Raw genomic sequence first — 13343 nt, 5'->3', positions numbered from 1 at the left:
GCTCATACATCGTATTTAAACAGTTTTGTATTATTTTTAATATATTTTTTGATGGAATTTGTGACACGTGAACTTTCATCTAATCTAATATTGTTATGAAGCCATCTGTAGGGTTGTGCTTATTGTATTAATTAAATCAATGTATTAATAAAATAAACAAGGTTTTTCTGGTTCAAACTCCAGTTAAGAAAAGATCAAGTCAGTGCATCTGTACATCACCTTTATTATATCCTATATGCAATGCCACCTCACTAGTTCTTCAGCTGGATATCTTCATTGTGTTTCTCTTTCTACATACAGCTTGTATGCATGTAGCGTTGGCAAGTCTCAATTAGAGGGAAGAGAGTTTTTAGTGTTTAGCTACGGCCTTGAATAGAGGCCAGTGTGAAGGATATAATGGGATGTGTGGGAGCAGTGGATGGAAAGAAACTATACTGGTCCGTTTTTGAGAGAAACTGGACTAATAATTAACAAGACTGTAATGGCGTAGGGAAACATTGGATGGATTAGTCCAGAAGGAGGCGGTATTGCAACATCTTGGATGCCAACCGCCGTAAAACCAAACAGAAGAAGAAGAAGAACAACACGATAATTCTTCCCCATGATGGCGAAGGCATGACCCGCCCCTCTGCCTCTGATTGGCCTAGCGTCAAACGTTCATCCAATCACATCCGCTTGGCCGAGTGCAGTCAGCCAATCAGAGGCAGAGAGGGGCGTATCACGCCTTCGCCATCATTGGAAACAAATATCGCTTCCCGGACAATAGACCAGGAGGACTAGGCCTCTGATCAAGGTTTATTTGTGCTCCGATCCAGTCTACGACTAACCTACATGCGCACAAGCAAGGAGAACTTTGGAAACGCAAGTAAGGCTGAATCATCTTACATAATTAGATATAGACTAGTGCATATAGACGGTTTTCAACAGCTGCAACCCCACAGCACTTCACTTTTTCTCAGCTTCTTCTTCTGTGTTTTATGGCGGTTGGCATCCTTACATGTTGCATTACCACCACCTGAATTGTATCAGCTTCACAGTGCTAACTATTTACAGTGTTCACTTTCTCAGCTATTCAAACACTGACATAGCCTACTTCTAAAAAAAATAAAATGTTTTAATGTAAAGATAGGCCTATGCGTGCAATAACGTACTGATAGTCAGCTTACTCTGTAACATGTAGCTTTTATTAGCCTCTCAGGCTAGCTCCGGACCAGACAACAATGCTTCCTACTACTTAACAACTACTAACTAGGCTACTACAAGACATGAAGACCAAAATAGGCTACGTTGTTACTGTGTCTGTCGGAGACACCGCCTAACACTAACACTAACTGCTGTGTTTAACTGTGTAAAAAGTGAGCAGCATCCCTAACAGTGAGGCTGTTTGGTGCTTCAAGCTATAACTCAGCTGGCCGATAACAAAGCCAGCGGCCTGGATAATATCTCTGCAGAGCATCTTAAACATCGAGCCCCAGGGTGGCTGTCCTGCTCTCCATCTGTTTTACAGGCCTCATCACACATGGGCTGCTGCCGGACTCCTTGTTGTCGGTCACTTTGGTGCCAGTCATCAAGGACAAGGCAGGTAAGGTGGGGAGTGTGGACAACTACCCACCTATTGCGTTAGCCAGTGTACTTTCTAAAGTTTTAGAGAGCATTTTATTAGATTATTTAAGTTCCTTTTTAGTCACGTCTGACAATCAATTTGGATTCAAAGCCAAGCATGGTACTGACCTCTGTATTTATGCATTGAAAGAGGTTATTGATATGTATAAAGGTAAGCATTCCTCTGTTTTAGTGGGGTTTATTGATGCCTCTAAGACATTCGACCGAGTCAACCACCAGAAACTATTTTTTTAAACTGAGGGAGAGGGGCGTGCCTGTTAGCATTATTAGAATCCTGGCATTCTGGTATGCTAACCAGACCATGCAGGTAAGGTGGGGTAATACGGTCTCTGCTCCTTTTGGTGTCGGGAATGGCGTCCGTCAGGGGGGGCTTCTTTCCCCCTGCTCTGTTCAATTTATATATGAATGAACTCTCTGTACAGCTCAGCAGCTGCTGAACGGGATATGTGATTGGTAACACCACTGTAAATCACTTTATGTATGCCGATGATTTGGTTATCCTGTCTCCAAGCAGTACTGGTTTCCAACAATTGCTGAATATCTGTTCTGTTCGTTTTGATGTGAAATATAATGCTAAAAAGAGTGTCACTATGATCTGCAGAACAAGAGGTGATAAGGATCTCTCCTTTCCTTCTTTTTATCTGTCTGGGCAGGTGCTGGCAGTTTGCTGTCAAACTAAATATTTGGGTCATATTATAACTGATCAAATGAGTGATGATGATGACATGTACAGACAGAGGCGTGTACTGTATGCTCAAGCTAACATGCTGAGGAAGAAGTTTTATTTTTGCTCAGATGATGTAAAGGTAAACCTGTTTAGAGCCTACTGTACTCCTCTGTATACTTGCCCCCCTGTGGGTCAAGTTTAAGCAGGCTAGCATTCAAAAGCTCCAGGTTGCTTATAATGACTGTCTGAGGATCCTTCTTAGGAAGCCAAGGTGTAGCAGGGCCAGTGAAATGTTTTGTGGAGCAGGAGTTAACACCTTTCATGCCCTGTTGAGAAACCTGATGTATAGGTTTATCTGTGGTCTGAATATGTCTCAGAATATGCTCATTATGTTGCCCACACACCAGGTCGGATTTGTTGGCGGGGCGCGGGCAGTGTCAGTCACAATTTGTGTCACGAAAGTAAGTCCGATACCACGCCAGCCCACCCTCAAACACACACAGACTCAGCATAGCGCCACCTATTGGCAAACACAAAAAGTGGTTAATCTCGAGAACCATTTGTTGGATTGACTTCAAACTTGGGGAGTGCGCTTAGGGGGGACCTGATGGAGTTCAGTGCCCAAATTCTGTGCTATTCGGCATAGCGCCACCTACTGGCAAGCACAAAAAGCGGTTTACAAAACAAAACAAAAACAATGGCATTGTGATGCCGGGTGAGTGAGGAACTTTTTTTGAGTGCTCCCTGTGTCCTGCGCACTGTCCACAGCCTCTCGCTAGGCTGCTGTAACATGACACCGCGCTGGTGTCACCGGCTACATAGGGGGAGAGGCAGCGGTGCAGTTGCAGCGGTGCCATTGCCAGCGGACGAGACTCCTCTGTGGAGTTTACTCGCTCAAATCGCTTTGTACTACAGTGTCTCGAATACGGGACAAATCGCATCCCGTATCAGTTCAATACAGAACACGTCTTTTTGTTTGCAAATACGGGATGATTCCGTATTTTAAGGGATGGCTGGCAACCCTAGCACACCTTCTCTCTCGATCTCCGTTATTAGACGCGATCCCAAATTCTCTCATGTCCATCGAACTCAAGAAAACCCTTTGTTCTCTCTCTCTCTCACTCACACACACTAAACTAAACATCATTACATTACATTACGTCATTTGGCAGACGCTTTTATCCAAAGCCACTTACATGAACACATTTTTGTCAACAATAGAGAAATCAACTATGCAACACAATCTATGACCACTTCTGAAGGAATACGTGCCTGAGTTTGAGCGTCTGACTCTAGCCGGCTGACCGTGTTTACAATTTAACCTTTTAAGATAATAACGTTTGTTTGGCACCACTCATATAGTTAACTGCCGCAGGGTTACGCATTTTTTGGTGGCAGTGACGTCACGCTGATTCGTCCTATAGTGGTTTTATTTATTTTTTTATTTATTTTGAGAGAGAGAGACAGAGATGTCAGTTCAAGAAGGGCCCAGATGGAGCCTGAAAAGGTGTGTTTTTAGTCTTTGCCGAAAGATCGGCAGTGATTTGACCGTCCTGACCGAAGGTGGGAGCTCCTTCCACCATTGAGGTGCCAGGGACGAGAAGAGTCGCAAAACGGATGAGCGACTTTTGAGCCCCCGTAGCGGAGGAGGGGCGAGGTGTCCTGCACTGGTGGAGGAGCGGAGGGAACGGTGAGAGATTTGGAGCCTGACCATAGATTTTAGGTACAGAGGGGCTGTCTGGTGTACTGCCCTGTAGGCCAGAACCAGTGTCTTGAATTGGATGTGTGCCGAGATGGGAAGCCAGTGAAGGTCCCGGAAGAGGGGAGTGACATGAGAGAATTTTTGGTTGGTTGAAAACCAGACGGGCTGCAGCATTCTGAATGAGCTGAAGCGGTCGGATGTCGGTGGCAGGTAGGCCGGCCAGAAGCACGTTGCAGTAGTCCAGGCGGGAGATGATAAGTGACTGGACCAGGAGTTGTGTCACTTCCCTGGTGAGAAACGGACGGATTTTGCGGATGTTGTACAAAGCCCTAGAGGAGCGTGCTGTCGCAGCAATGACAGCAAGACAGCTGGTTGTCAAGGATCACCCCAAGGTTCTTAGCTGTTTGGGAGGGAAGCACAGTACAGTGCTATTGTCAATGGAGATGGAGAGGTCTGTGAGAGGGCAGTCTTTCCCTGGGAGGCAGAGTAGCTCTGTCTTACCAAGGTTGAGCTTGAGGTGGTGGGCAGACATCCAGTCATCGATGTCTTTGAGGCAAAAGCCATGAGATGAGATCACATGGCCAAGAGATCTGATATAGGAATCTGTCTTAATTTATTCATTGAAATCATCCTCTGCTATTTAAAAACTCAGAAATCTTCAACCTTTAGATTGTAATATTTGTATACCTTCAAACCTATGATTATCTCAATACATTTTAAGCAACATACCATTCAATTTTGAACAATTTCCTAAACAGTTTGAGACCCCAATTTGTAATTAAATTGTATATGACTGATTTAATTTAACCCTGCTGTATCTACAGAGCTGCTTGGTGGGAGGACAGACATCTGGCGTAGGAGGGGAGGAGCATTGTCCAAATGAATTCTTCAGAAGAGGTGAGAAAAATATCACTGTTGTATCACTGATGTTGCAGCACACACACACACACACACACACACACACACACACCTACACCTACACCTACACACACACCTACACCCACACACACACACACACACACACACACACACACACACACACACACACACACACACACACACACACAGAGTCCCCATGCCCTAATTCTTCTTTGTGTCTTTTTTTAGAAACAGAGAGACACCAACAAGAGACCCAAACGCATTCACACTGGAGAGAAGCCCTACCACTGTGACCAATGTGGAAGCAGTTTCAGTCGGTTAGGTCACCTAAAAACACACAAACGCATTCACACGGGAGAGAAGCCCTACCACTGTGACCAATGTGGGAGCAGTTTCAGTCAGTTAGGTAGCCTAAAAAAACACAAACGCATTCACACTGGAGATAAGCCCTACCACTGTGACCAATGTGGGAGCAGTTTCAGTCGGTTAGGTAGCCTAAAAAAACACAAACGCATTCACACTGGAGATAAGCCTTACCACTGTGACCAATGTGGAAGCAGTTTCAGTCGGTTAGATACCCTAACAACACACAAACGCATTCACACTCGAGATAAGCCCTACCACTGTGACGAATGTGGAAGCAGTTTCAGTCAGTTAGGTCACCTAAAAACACACAAACGCATTCACACTGGAGATAAGCCCTACCACTGTGACCAATGTGGAAGCAGTTTCAGTCGGTTAGATGCCCTAACAACACACAAACGCATTCACACTGGAGATAAGCCCTACCACTGTGACCAATGTGGAAGCAGTTTCAGTCGGTTAGATGCCCTAACAACACACAAACGCATTCACACTGGACAGAAGCCCTACCACTGTGACCAATGTGGAAGCAGTTTCAGTCAGTTAGGTCACCTAACAACACACAAACGCATTCACACTGGAACGGGCTACTGGTGTGACTGCTGTAAGAAAATGTTCGTTCAGTCATCTAGTCTGAAGAAACACCGCTGCATCTAACCTGAAGAGCGCCCTCCACTGTCTGCAGACGGAACAAACTTCTCTCTGTCCATCCACACATGTAATCAATGAATCAAAGTTCAGTGACAGTCTGATTATGAATAATTATGTTTGTTTCTGACATTGCATTGCTAGAATGTAAACAACAATGTAAGAATGTCATTACAAAGTAAATGGAGAGCTTGTGAAACTGTCTGATTTGTGATTACTACAACAGAATAACATGCAGCTAATATCACCATTATTTTTTCTGACCCACCATACAGAGCATCATATTTTGTGTTGACATATTTTGAAGATATATTGTCCCTAAGATTTACTAACATGAGATCTGTGGGGTTGGCGACTGTTGGATGTGGTTTACTTTCTCTATGTTTTTCTGATGTGGCTTAAGACTGTTTCATGATGGAGATATGTTACGATGATATGAGTTATAAGATATGTGTGAATAATGATACCCTATGGCTGTAGATGAGAAATGTTTTTGTTGATATGGCAAGGGGGGAGGGTAGCTTGTCTTGTCTTGGTCCTGTCTTTTTTTTTGTCTCTCTTTAGTATTTGTATGTATCATTTGTAAATGTTTATGTTAAAAAAAAAATCCTGTGTGTGTGTGTGTGTGTGTGTGTGTGTGTGTGTGTGTGTGTGTGTGTGTGTGTGTGTGTGTGTGTGTGTGTGTGTGTGTGTGTGTGTGTGTGTGTGTGTGTGTGTGTGTGTGTGTGTGTGTGTGTGTGTGTGTGTGTGTGTGTGTGTGTGTGTGTGTGTGTGTGTGTGTGTGCGCGTGCGTGTGTGTGCGCGTGCGTGTGCGTGTGCGTATTTGGTAAAATGATCCAGATGTTAATAAACCTCAGATGAGTTTGATTGTCTACTCAACTCTTATTTCTTCAAGTGTTTATTATTATTATTTGTATTAATGATCAAAATGTGTTATGTAAGTAAAACAAAAATTATAGTTAATCACTGTCAAAATGTATTGTCCAGTGTACACATACAAATTAAATACTGCACAACACTGGAAAATTGGAACAAAGGTTTTATGGCGCAGACAAAATAACAATGTATTTGACACAAAACCAAGGCAAGTTTATTTATATAGCACATTTCATACAACAGGTGTAGACTATGACCAGTTACTCCTAACAGAGTTAGTACAGTATATCTAGTGTCTGCACAAATGGAGCATCTTTTTCTTTCTTTCTGATTTTTCTCCCCAATTGTAATTGGCCAATTCCCCCTGCTGCCCCGGTCGCTGCCCCACCCCCTCTGCCGATCTGGGGAGAGCCGTAGACTAGCATCATGCTTCCTCCGATACATGGGCAGTTGATAGCCGCTTCTTTTCACCCGACAGCATGGAGCTTCACCGGCTGGATGTAGCACGTGGGGTGATCACGCTATTCCCACCGGTTCCCTTCTGCCCGACCGACCAGGGGAGGCGCTAGTGCAGCGACCAGGACACATACCCTCATTCTGCCTGTATGGACGCCAGACCAAGCCGGGGGTAACAAGGGGGCATGAACCTGCGACCCTCGTGTTGGTAGGCACGGAATCTACCCGGACGCCCCAAATGGAGCGTCTGTTGACTCATTTTAAACCAGGTTCATGTTTGGTCATCTTCTAAGCAACATTGAAAAAAAGTGATTTGAAATGGCAACATCAAGAGTGTGCTTTGGAGTTATATCAAGGCCTTTAGAAATAACCAGGTCAAGAGTTTGACCTTGATCATTTTGTAGGCCCGGCAGTGTGCTATGAACTCAAACAGAGGTTGATAACATGTCAGTAAACTGGTTAGCAAATGGTCAATGGTCTTATCAATCTGTATGTTAAAATCAGCAGATCAATAATTAAAGCACCAACTGAAGTCAAACCCAGTGCCGAGAAAAGACACGCCCATTTTCCGACCAATGGAGAAACCCGTGCCGAAGAACTTTGCCTCCACACCTGTCCGACCAACACCGACACACCTGTGTCTCCTCACAGACCCAATGTAGCCGTCACTGGACCAGCACTGACTGAAGCACCTGGCCACCTCTGCTTTGAAAGACGCACGGAGAGGGTTCAAATCAGGAGATCAAGTCAGGAGAGGGTTCAAATCAGGAGATCAAGTCAGGAGAGGGTTCAAATCAGGAGATCAAGTCAGGAGAGGGTTCAAATCAAGAGATCAAGTCAGGAGAGGGTTCAAATCAAGAGATCAAGTCAGGAGAGGGTTAAAATCTGAACCCACCAAATACTTGGTGCTACAAGCTCTTCTCTTTCTTGGACCATGTTCACAGAATGACCCTTTAGTGACCCTGTAATAATGAATAGACCAAGCATCTAAGCAATGGTCCCCTCCTCTTATCATGTGTCCTCCTCACACTTGTTTCTGTCTTTGAGTGAGACTTTAATATTTGCACCTATGCCGGTTCAACTTGGAGGAACAAAAAACGTGTTTTTTTCCCCTGACCAATGGTTCAAAGGTTAGAAGAGATCTTTATATTTTCTCATCTCTGTTTCATTTCAACAGGCAGGCCGTTGATGTGTGGCCAAAACAATGGAAACACCAGATGAAAAGGACTTCAAATATGAAGTAATCAAATCACAACAGGCAGCTACAGCACACAGGCAAGTACTGAGCAGATATTTGTGTTATTTGAGTGAAAGCTTTAACAGCATGCAGAGTGAAGTGCTGTTCAGCAAGGCTCCTTTAGGTGGCAACATCAGCACACAGAGACTTTAAAAGACCTTTTGGAGTAGCTACATGTCTGCAAAGTGAGGTCTGGTCAATTAGACCAATCCTCACTTCTTCAAGGGTTTGAGTTAGACTCTAACTAAAACCCTTGAAGAAGTGAGGATTGCCAGAGAACACTGGACCACATCCTGGAGGAAAGTGCTGCTACTGATGACTTGGTCACAATGTTGATGATGGTGAGGTTCTCTCTTTTTTCTATAGATTAGATGATGTGAATCAAATTTTTAATTCACTCATTAAGTCACGCTTAAAACGATTATTTTGTAATAAATAAAGTAAAATCATAAAGTCGTACTGTCAGTGTCGAGATGTTGAGGATGATGTTTATTTGTTTGATGGTTTGGAGTCCGGACAGGTGTTCTGAGGGAGAGAGAGGCGAGGGTGAGAGAGGAGAGAGGGTGAGAGACTGATTGAGAGAGAGGGGGGAGACGAGATGAGAGCATTGAGTTATGGATGAGAGCGACTGAGGGAGAGGGGGAGAGAGACTGAGAGAGAGAGAGGGGGGGGGAGAGAGAGGCAGACTGAGGGAGAGAGAGGGAGACATTGCGCGTGCGCCAATAGGGCAGGCATAGCCACGCAAGGCCGCGAGCCTGCGCAGTGGGCGAGTTGTGTGAACTGTTGCAGTTTTTAAAATGTAAACAGACACAGAGTCAGACACTCAAGCCTCCCAAAGCTCAGGGTTCCATTGCCGTTGCCACCCAGTGACGCGGTTTGTTTACCAAAATGCTGCTCGGCTGATCCCTCGTATAGAAATTCATTAATGTGATTCTTTCAAATATGATTTATTTGTGATGTCATCAATGATATCACTCAATAAGTTCATTGCTGAGTTTCGCCTGTCTGATTTTGGGGGCAGATCTGCTTTGTTCAGCTCAACACTCATAATGGTCAACCCAGACAGCCATACCTGAGGCCTTTCGACTGAGGGTCTGGTATGACCAGGAGGGCATCTCTCTTAAACAGCCAATACCTGAGCGAGACGAGGTCAACGGGCAGCGGTGCAAGGGTCAACTGGAAAACACTGAGCAATGTTTTTTTTTATTCTTTTTCTGATTTTTTATCCCATTTTTATCCCCCGTTAGTGCTAATTTTAATTTATTTATCCTGGTTGCTGCTCCACCCTCTGCCAATCTGGGGAGACCCGAAACTGGGTCCATGCTTCCTCTGAGACATGGGCAGTAGCCAGCCGCTTCTTTTCACCTGACAGGGGAAGCTTCACTTGTAGGACATAGCACGTGGGAGGATCACGCTATTCCAACGAGTTCCCCTCACTCTATGATGATGGTTTGGAGTCCGGACAGGTGTTGGGTCAGGTTTCTATTGTAGTGATGCATGATTGGAGTTTTTTTTGGCAGCAAGTGGAATGAGAGGCAGAACAACTGTAAGTGTAAACAGCTGTTTATATAGCTCAGGACGTGACGTCACACCTTTGAACTCACAGATGCCCCCGTCCATTGTAGTACAGATAGCCTACACCAGTGGTTCTCAAATGGGGGTCCGGGGACCCCCAGGGGTCCGTGGCACTTTGCAAGGGGGTCCGCGAAAAGTCTTCAGGAAAATAAAAAATAAAGACCTTTTTTGTTTTGCAAAAGCTTCATATTTTAACGAAAATATTGTATGCTTTAAATCTAAAGTGGTTCATGGATTACATTCTAATCTAACAAACCTATCAATTTAAAAATGAAGAACGTTACCATGGAAACAATTAAGCTTAGCCCCAAATCACAAATAAGAATGACGGGTCCCCGGTATATTTTCTATCTTGTAAGCGGTCCTTGGCTAAAAAACATCTGAGAACCTCTGTCCTACACAGTACAGAGGTGGGTTGTGAGGCTGTTTGAATGAGGTGAAGGCCGGACTTTGTAATCCTTTGTCCTGCAATGCATTGCTGTGACCAAGCAGTCTGTGCCAATCTATAACCTGTAGTTTTATAGCTAATGAGTATGATCATTACTGTATTCTTTTTTCATCTGCTGGTATAGATAACAGAGTTATGTGCTTGTCAATATTTACACAGGAGCCTTTCCTACTCATCAGAGTGGGAGTGGCCTATGGTCAATTCAACAGTTTGTTCCTGAACTGCACAGCAATCTAGCAGGTTTTAAAAGAGAAAACAATGAAAGTGCATGTGAAATAACTTTCCCCTTTTAGATACTTTGATGTTTACAGTGCAGTCTATATGATATACAGTGCAGTCTATATGATATACAGTGCAGTCTCCAGGCTTGGGAGACTGATTACATGTAATCTGGTTCCTGTAATCAGGATACAAAAAACTACAACTGTAATCCCTTAGAGTTACAGAAAAAAAATTGCAATCAATACGCATTTAGTAAAAATGCGGCTTACTTAGCAGGATTACAATTTAAAATACATTGCCCCTGGACTTGTCAAATGCAGGAAATGTGTTCAAAAGTAACAGAAAGTAATCAGTTATATTACTTTATTGTGATACTTGGATTATGTTACTGGTTACAATGTTTAGGTAATTAGTAATTGTATCCGATTACATTTTTAATAATCCTCCCAACACTGGCAGTCTGTAGGCATTTGGACTGACACATGACCACATCATCTACAAGTTAACAAGGGCCTGCCATGAAACTGTGGATTTTACTTTGTATCTTTTATTTCAGTGCCTAGAAACCATGGAAGAGTGGCAGAAACAGCCAATGGATTCCAGGCTCAGTGGAACATGACACACCTAACCTTACTACACAAAGACTTGTATTTTTGCATTATAGGCTACTACCTTGTCTGTGTTCAATTGACCCTTTTCACGGGGGCCATTTTGTGTCAAAAAGGCAGGGTAAACACAGGTGCAAGCAAAACATTAATGAGGGTTTCCAAATTAGGCTACAATCATGGAAGTTGGAAACCCCCATTAGTGTTTTGCTTGCACCGGAGTTTACCCTGCCTTTTCAACACAAAATGCCCCCCCGTGAAAAGGGTCTATTGCAAGTAGGCTGTCCTTTATCAAAGTCAAAGTGTTTTATTATCAAAATGTGCAAACTCATGCTCATGCTGTACAATGAAATTATTATACACTAGAAATCCTGCACACCACGCCCGCTCAACCTTGCCCGCCTGCTACGCGGGCTTGCATGCGCAGACTAGCCTGTAGTGTAGGTAGTCTTGCAGTGCCAGCCGTAGATTATATCTACCTCCATGGCTGGAAGCTTGCTGACGTCGACGGTGGGTCTGACTACGCGAGACTAGCCTGTAGGTAATAATGGCCTGTTCCTTTCCCGCAAACAAACTGGGATGTGGCGTTTGAATGGCATCACATCAGTTTTGTTAGCGTTCCATTTGCAGAAAACTGTGAGTCCATAGATTACTTTCTGTTGCAGTGTTTGCTAATAGCTGTCAGGAAATAAGTTAGGTTTCAAACTGTTCCTACAGCAACACAATCCCATGAAAACCATCTATAACGTTAGTAAAAAATACATTAGTTTGAATGACAACAGTATCTGCTGCCACAGATTATTTGTGTCATAGGTAATGCTTGTTGTGACTTATTCACTTAAATTAATGCCAGGCTATAATATCATAATATAATATACTGAAGAGATGGGGTTTAAATGCATTGTGCCTTTAATATGAACTTAAGTTAAGGACAATATACCTGAATTCAATATCATAGAGTCATATTTTGTATTGACTCAATATAAAATATGACGCTCTGTATGGTGGTTCAGAAAAAAAATAATGGTGATATTAGCTCCATGATATTCTGCTGTAGTAATCACAAATCAGACACTTAACATCACAGTTTCACAAGCTCTCCATTCAAACTATATCATTTACTTTGTAATGACATTTTTTACATTGTTTACATTCTAGCAATGCAATGTGAAGATTTATGGCTGAGAAACAAACATGATTATTATGCATAGTCAGACTGCTTTCAGTGAACTTTGATTCTTTACATGTTTGGTTGGACAGAGAAGCTTGTTCCCCCTGCAGACAGTGGAGGCGCTCTTCAGCAGGTTAGATGCAGCGGTGTTTCTTCAGATTAGATGACTGAGTGAACATTTTCTTACAGCGGTCACACCAGTAGCCCGTTCCAGTGTGGATGTGTTTGTGTGTTGTTAGGTTACCCAACTGACTGAACCTGCTCCCACATTGGTCACAGTGGTAGGGCTTATCTCCAGTGTGAATGCGTTGATGTGATTTTAGGTGACTTAAGCGACTGAAACTGCTCCCACATTGGTCACAGTGGTAGGACTTCTCTCCAGTGTGAATTCGTTGATGTCTTTTTAGGGTAGCTAACTCACTGAAACTGCTCCCACATTGGTCACAGTGGTAGGACTTCTCTCCAGTGTGAATGCGTTGATGTCTTTTTAGGGTACCTAACTCACTGAAACTGCTCCCACATTGGTCACAGTGGTAGGGCTTCTCTCCAGTGTGAATGCGTTGATGTGTTTTTAGGGTACCTAACTCACTGAAACTGCTCCCACATTGGTCACAGTGGTAGGGCTTCTCTCCAGTGTGAATGCGTTGATGTGTTTTTAGGGTACCTAACTCACTGAAACTGCTCCCACATTGGTCACAGTGGTATGGCTTCTCTCCAGTGTGAATGCGTTGGTGTGTTGTTAGGGTACCTAAGTGACTGAAACTGCTCCCACATTGGTCACAGGTGTAGGGCTTCTCTCCAGTGTGAATGCGTTGGTGTGTTTTTAGGGTACCTAACTGACTGAAACTGCTCCCACATTGGTCACAGGTGT

The 13343-nt window shown here is 43.7% G+C and overlaps 1 long non-coding RNA gene across 1 annotated transcript; it reads left to right on the top strand.

Moving 5' to 3' along the window:
* Positions 1-744: 744 nt before the first annotated feature.
* On the top strand, positions 745-5860 carry LOC310778310. Its single transcript, XR_014552767.1, has 3 exons — positions 745-865; positions 4817-4889; positions 5100-5860. It is a non-coding gene; the product is annotated as an uncharacterized lncRNA (long non-coding RNA).
* Positions 5861-13343: the final 7483 nt, after the last annotated feature.

Source organism: Poromitra crassiceps (assembly GCF_964638095.1).
Source record: "Poromitra crassiceps genome assembly, chromosome: 6".
In the NCBI taxonomy this organism is placed as follows: domain Eukaryota; kingdom Metazoa; phylum Chordata; class Actinopteri; order Beryciformes; family Melamphaidae; genus Poromitra; species Poromitra crassiceps.
This window is presented reverse-complemented; position numbering and strand designations above follow the sequence as displayed.